A 6,873-nucleotide genomic window follows, 5' to 3' on the forward strand; every position below is an offset into this window, starting at 1 on the left:
GAGCCCTTCTTTAGTGCAAAGAAAGAAGACGTGAGACCCACTCCTTCCAGACTAATTAGCATCACACCTGGTCTCCCCATGCAGTCAAAGCTGGGGCAGTGACAATGATATGCTCTACCTGGAGATGACTTTGGTAGTAAACCAAACATAAATCCAACCGAAGGGGAGAATAGCATGGCCATCTCTATCAGTAGGTGTTATCTTCAGCTTCATGTAACCACAACACAATACTGCAACAGCAGCTTAACTAGTTTGTTTTTCATAAATCGTCACAAATCTGGAAATAGGCAAGCTTAGGTTGGTATGGTGGCTCCAGAATATTATCAGGGACTCAGCATTTAAGCAGTTGTGTATCTCTCCACCGTGCCATCCTTAGTGTGAGGCTGTAATCTTCATGCTCATAAGATGGCTGCTGCCTCACTCAACATCACAACAGTACTCCAGGCCAGAAGAGGAATGAATAAAGGTCAAATAATGAGTGAGCTGAGCTTGTCACTTTCTCCCTCCCTCCCGCTCTCTCTTTTTGTAGGGAAAAATCACAATTTCAACATTGGATGCTACATGTTGTGTTTGACTCATGTAGTTTCCTTGGTATTAACCAATGAAGTGTCAAGAGATCTCTGGGAACTGCGCAAAATATGGAATGCCTCAGAGATATGCATATCATCCTTGTGCAAGGGCCATGCTAGTCTTCTCTGTAGCATTTCAATTTTAGTATATGTGCTGCCAAAGCAAGTACAGGCTTGTCTTTTTTCAATGGTAAACTTTTCAGGAAGCCCTAACCAAAAGACTGTACTTGCATTGGCCAGCCTTGTGCCATATGGCCACTCCATAGAGGCAGAGAAACCTGTGGAAGTGAGTCATTTTAATAGAGTCTAATGTTGCCTTTAGTAAGATGGGTGTTCTTTTAGTAGAGAATGGAGAATGGTTATTGGATAGGCAACGAGCAATGGTTATCTTCTGTGATAGATATTTCCATGTGACTTCATCAAGAATACACACCGATGTAGAAAAGGAGGACCTTTGTGCATATTCCAGTACCCAACTAACACCAGCTTGGACCTTACTCATTTTCTTGCTATTTCTTGTATCTTCAGTTTCCATTCTCAGGGGTTCTCCTCTATTTAATCCTTCTAAGTGGAGTACTTATTAGCTGCCTTATTGGTATTTAACCATTGGTTTGTTCTTCTGGTGCCTACCCTCGCATGATGGTGGTAGTGTTTACAGTTTGAATGAGTGAGTTTCGCAGAAGCTGTGTAGTAGAGTGGTCAAGAGCTAAGGATTCACACAGAACTGAGTTAAACTCAAGCTTTATTTCTTATAATCTGCGTGACTCTAAGCAAGTCCATTAACTTCTCCAAGGCTTGGTTTCCTCATCTGATAAGTGAGAACAATAAAAACACCTTCTTCAGAGGGGTTCTATGAGGACGAAATGAGTCCATATACATAAAAAACACCTAGCAGAATATCTGACCCATGGCAACTATTTGACCAATGTTAACTATTATTACTATTGCTATGAATCAGACTGTTCTGGATTCAAATCATGAATCTGCCATTTTCTTGGGCAAGTTACTAAAAGATTTTGATGCTCAGTTTTATACTGTAGAAAACGGTTAATGGGCCATGTTAGAGATGGTGAGTTAAACTGACTGCTAAATAGTAGGAATGGTAAGTGCTACTAGTTCCCTGTCAATATCCAGTCCCTTTTTTCCTTCCTGTCACAATTTCATTTTGTTCAGGATGGTGATATGTCCTGTTAAAATTATTCTCTTTCCCAACTCCCCTGCAGCTAGAGGATGACAAACTTCTGGCCTATGTAATATACATGCATTTCCCTGGAGAGAGCTTTCTTTTTTGAATAAAAAGGCAAAACATTATTTTTTGAAAGGTCTGTGTTCCCTCTCCTTCCCCATTGTATTCCTGGAGGTGCTGCAGCCATACTGAAAACGTGGGGACCAGGGCCACAAACTAATGATGAGAGAGCAGGCAAATAGACTTTGGGTCATTGATAGAATCATTCATGCCTTGCACAACTTTAGATTGCCCAACTCTAGGTGTAGTATACCTAGGAAAAAAAACTTAGTCGTTTAAGCCAATACTTCTTGAGTTTTATTTCATGTGCAGCCAAGCAATCCATGGAGACATAGGTTTTTGCCATGTGGAAATCGTATTAATAGTCATTACCACCATCATCATTACCTCTATCTATGACATGGCCCCAGGATGTCCAATCTATGTTCTATCGTTTTTTTTTTTTTTTTTTTTTTTAAGAGAGGGAGAGAGAGAGGGTGCAGAGGTGCAGAGGGAGAGGGAGAGAGGGAATCCTATGCAGGCTCCATGCCCATTGCTAGCCTGACGTGGGGCTTGATCTCGTGACCCTGAGATCATGACCCAGGTTGAAATCAAGAGTCAGATGCTTGCCCTGTGTTCTATTCTTATGGACAAATAGCAAAGGGTTTGACCATGGTCCTGTGGAAGAAACAGTCTACAGGAAGTATTGATCAAAACTCCAGAGAACTGAAGACCCTAGAGGGAACTGGAGAAATCCTGACTGCTTCTGGGACTTGTGGCAAGGACCAAGCAACTGTCAGATCAAACCATAGAGGCCTGAAGGGACTACTAACCCAGGAGAGCCCTATGCATGCAATGAATCCCACTGAAGCCCCCTGAGTCTATAGCCTGGAGATCTCTGTGTTTATTACCTCTTAATTGGCTACAGACACCTGGATGACATTACAAATATCTGGGACAGGGCTAAAGAGAAATCAATGTTGCATAAAGGGCAATATTGCAAAAGTTATTTTGTGGATAATGGGAACCACCAAAAATTAGAGATGAATGAGGAGTGACTCTCTTCCATACAACCTCTTTACCAGTTTATATTGAAAGTAAATCTCTGACCAAATCCAGCCACACAAAAAGATGCATATTAAACATTTATTAGGAAGCAGGCACAAAACAGCTTATGTAACATAGAAGTTTATGGTCTGATATAGTAGATATCAGGCCAGCAGTGGACTGAGGTTTGAGTCAATGGCTAGACACAGGACAAGCTAGGAAACAATATCCCTAAGGGCACAGGCCACTTGGTTTTTAGGTTCTTATTCTGTTTACAGGCAAGGAAAGTCTCTAGAATATTTTATACAATCTATGTATCTTTAATATCTCCATCTCCACCAGTTTCACCCTTTTTTAACATCCCTAATACTAACTGACACACATTAATTTTACCAATGAAAAGCCATTTTTAACAGAAATTATGCTAATTAAGGATATCCTGGTGGTGTTTTTAGAAGCTTAAGATAGCTGAATTTTTGCCAGAAAGCACCTCTGGAGGCTGGTTAGACTAGTTGATTAGAAGACTAGTTGATTAGAAGACTAGTTTGATGACACCTAGGGAGTGAATTTTTAGTTAGGGCAAATGACCACGCTTACACGTAGTTTAATCTAACTGACATACACATATGCTTCCTATAAAATGTAGTGGGGAGTTTAAACTGCACCCTATTAAGTAGCCCATGTAATTAATAAAGGGCAAAATTAGAACTAGATTGTGTCCTCTGACTCCCAAATTTGAAAATTTTACCACTATAATATCCCAACTTGGCAATAATCCTACAACCAGTCCATACCCACTGCCTAAGAGGTAACCTTCTCCAAATTAGCCTATTAATATCAAAAGAGTTCCCACTTAAAGTGAAAATAACAAATTTAGTTGCTGATGTGAATCTTGGAGCATAGTGTAAATGGATATGGTAGGATTAAAAAATAGAGTATCAAATTATGGAAGTTTGGATTTATAAGAGTCAAATGTAAAATAACAAATGATTATTTATCAGAAAATTAAGAGAAAACATGATAAATGTTGAGTGAGAAGTTCAAAGCAAACCTCGTTTGCTATCATCTCTCCTATATTTTGACCCTGCCATGTTTGTATTTTGCAAGACCTGCTCTGATTTTATAACCATTTATGTTCATCCCTTTGATAATTTCTTTTGTTCGTAGTCAGCACCCACTCCATGACTTCTAATCTGTTTATATGCAGGAAAATTGTTTATGAAAAAACAGTGATAGGGTTTCCACATGTGATCCCTGGTTTGTAGAGGTATTGTTTATACTCTCAAAGAAGCTAAGACAGATTCTGCTGTGGAAATTCAGTGGTCGTCTGAAGAAATAAAGAGGGTCAACAGATAGCATTTTCATGATTCTCCAGGAGGCTCGGCTCACTGCTCCACTCACCATGGAGGAGAAGCCTTCTGCTTCCTACACTTACTCTATGGCTTTATGTAAGTGTGTTTAGTGCACTTTGGCTACTCTCCTGAAGGAAAATCGTTTTCAACTGTGCTCTTTTGTTTGTTCAGTTGTTGTAGAGGTGAAGGCTAGATATTGCCAATACAACAGATTGAGAAGATCTCATTTTATGGGAGAGTGTGGTTCAGTAAGAGTGAATGCTGATTGAAGCCAAAATTATGATGAAATTGTTAGACATCTTGAGGGAGTGGTGAGGGATGGGTAGAACTAATTTCCACCTAGAGATGCTGGTACTTTTTTTCCCCTAAAACAATGGTATATTGATAATTCACACTTTATCTGTGAAACAAAGATATTTTTTTAAACTCCTTCATAGAAAAGACAACATAAAAGCTCTTATAAAAGGCTGAGTTCGACACTAAATGTTAAGTCAGTTCTTAATGATAATCTACTGAAGTCTTTATTGCTTGAGCTTCTGGGAATTAAAAACCACTGGGCCTTCCCTGAAACTCTCCACTGGGAAAGGCACATGGTTCCTATATTCTGTTCAATTAAGCTTCCTGGAAGGGAGGAGGCTGGGAAACTGTAGAATATGGAGTTGATAGACTAAAAAACAAAAACGAAAACAAAAAACAAAACAAGTAATAGGTAAATGGGCTAACTAGTTAAGTGGTGATCCATCTGAGTATTAGCCCTTCCTCTTTTAAAACCTGGTATCAAAGATGAGTGCCATGATGAGGAGTTCAAAAGCACCCTCAGCTTGAAACAGCTTTGGAAAAACCAAGCTGGTTTAACTGATAAAATTATTGTGGATTCATTGAAGTCTGAACAGCAAAGTATTTAAAGCATGTCAGGAAACATTAAATCTCCCTTCTGAGACTAGGATTGAAAAAGGAAGGACAGCTCATTTTTTACATTAAAGCAGGATTGGACCTGATTAGTATTTGAAATATTTCTTTCCCAATTTTGGGCAGCATTAGATTTTGGCTAGTGAAATATAAATGAACATCAATTGTACATGACAACTGCTGATCCTAACCACTTAAAATTCCCGGAATGTCCTTTTCTCTCAGCCTGGCTGCCAGAGTCTCATCATCAAAGCCAACAGAGCCGCCCACACGCCACTCTGTGGTGGAGGCCCCGCCTCGTCTGTGAAGGGTTAGAAAGATAGCTGTTGGTTTTGTGTGGACAGGAATCACTAGCCGGGCCATTACGACATTTTATTTTAAGCTAGGTCACACTACTGCAAGGCACTCAGCATTTTGCTCAGTGGTCAGGGGGCGCAGAGATTTGTTGCTTTTTGTTTCAGTGGAAATCAAATCCACCTGCGTCACCACTGCCTCCTGTTACTGGTTGTGACCAGAGAGTTTAAGAGAAGCATGTAAGCACCGAGTGTTAAAGCCACAGTAATAAAGATTTTACCTCGTAAATATTTTTGATCATGATTTGGAAACTGGAGGAAGATAAAGGTATTAACTATCCTTCAGTTGTCCTTGGAGGGAAATTTAATCATGGCTAGTCCTTGGCCATCATAATGGGTTCACTGAAGCAACTTTCCAGGCCAAAATAAATAGTTCATTATACACAAACTAATTCAAGAGATAAGGTTGATTTGGCTCTTTGGAATCGAGGTCCTTATCTTTCCATTAGTCTAGTTTAAAAATATGGTAACCAGGTTCACCGAAGACTCCAGGCTCTCTCCAACTCCCTCCTCCCCCCCATTCAACTTGATTTCAAGATCTTATCTAAAAGATCTATTAGAACAAAGAGCCCACTAATTAAGCAGCTAACCCCAAGACTATGCTGTTAGCCTGGGGGAACTTGTTTTATTCCATTAATTTGAGAGCTGCTACTTTATCTCCAGTGGTAATTGGTGTGTTCAGTCTATCTCTACCCACTTCTATGGGAGGAAATACCACAATTTACTCTAATTTGAACTCAATTTTATACCAGAGTTTAGACCAGCTAGCCCCACATTTTTCTTTGTTAGTGATCTTGAAGCATCATCCTTTATAGTGTTTTGGAAGACTGCTCCATCTTTATCTCTTACCCATGCAAATGTTCTGTGTTTAGCTAAGGCTGTAGCTGATAGAACCCAAATCTTAGCAGATTTTGGATTGATTCTGTTCTCCACAGCCCAGTCTGCTCCTTGCTATATGAATTGAGCAGGAAAGGTCACAGTGAATCAATCCCGGCCTGGGTTTGCAAAAATGTGAATAGAAGGTAGTCAGTCATGGTAGCTCCCTTTTGTGAGAAGGTTATTAAAGTTCACTGGAAAACAATTTCCCCAATCTCACATTTATAATTGAATACTGCTGTTGTGAGGTTTCAATGAGATGAAGTATGTGAAAGTGCTTTGTAAACTCTGTAAAATAAAAAGTCTGAGAGAAGAGCTGCCCAGCTATTCACTATGGTTCATGCTGAAGAACAGGACTGGGGGATGATGGGACATCACTGTTTCATTTATATATTTCTCTAATGTTTGAATCTCTAATGTTGAAAGCTACAAATATGTATAACTTGTAGAACAAGCGAACTCAATAAGAATCTTTTTTTTTTAGAGTGTTTTCCACAGGGAAGAATGTAAAAATAGTCTTTCTTTTGTCATTAAGATTCACC

General features: G+C 39.5%; 1 non-coding gene across 1 annotated transcript; it reads right to left on the reverse strand.

Moving 5' to 3' along the window:
- Positions 1–632: 632 nt before the first annotated feature.
- Positions 633–739, reverse strand: LOC114216020 (U6 spliceosomal RNA). Its single transcript, XR_003610668.1, has one exon. It is a non-coding gene; the product is annotated as a U6 spliceosomal RNA (small nuclear RNA).
- Between the last annotated feature and the right edge of the window lie 6,134 nt (positions 740–6,873).

Source organism: Eumetopias jubatus, unplaced genomic scaffold (genome assembly GCF_037043125.1).
Source record: "Eumetopias jubatus isolate StellerSeaLion01/CBP00866 unplaced genomic scaffold, mEumJub1_p1.0 scaffold_3, whole genome shotgun sequence".
NCBI lineage: Eukaryota > Metazoa > Chordata > Mammalia > Carnivora > Otariidae > Eumetopias > Eumetopias jubatus.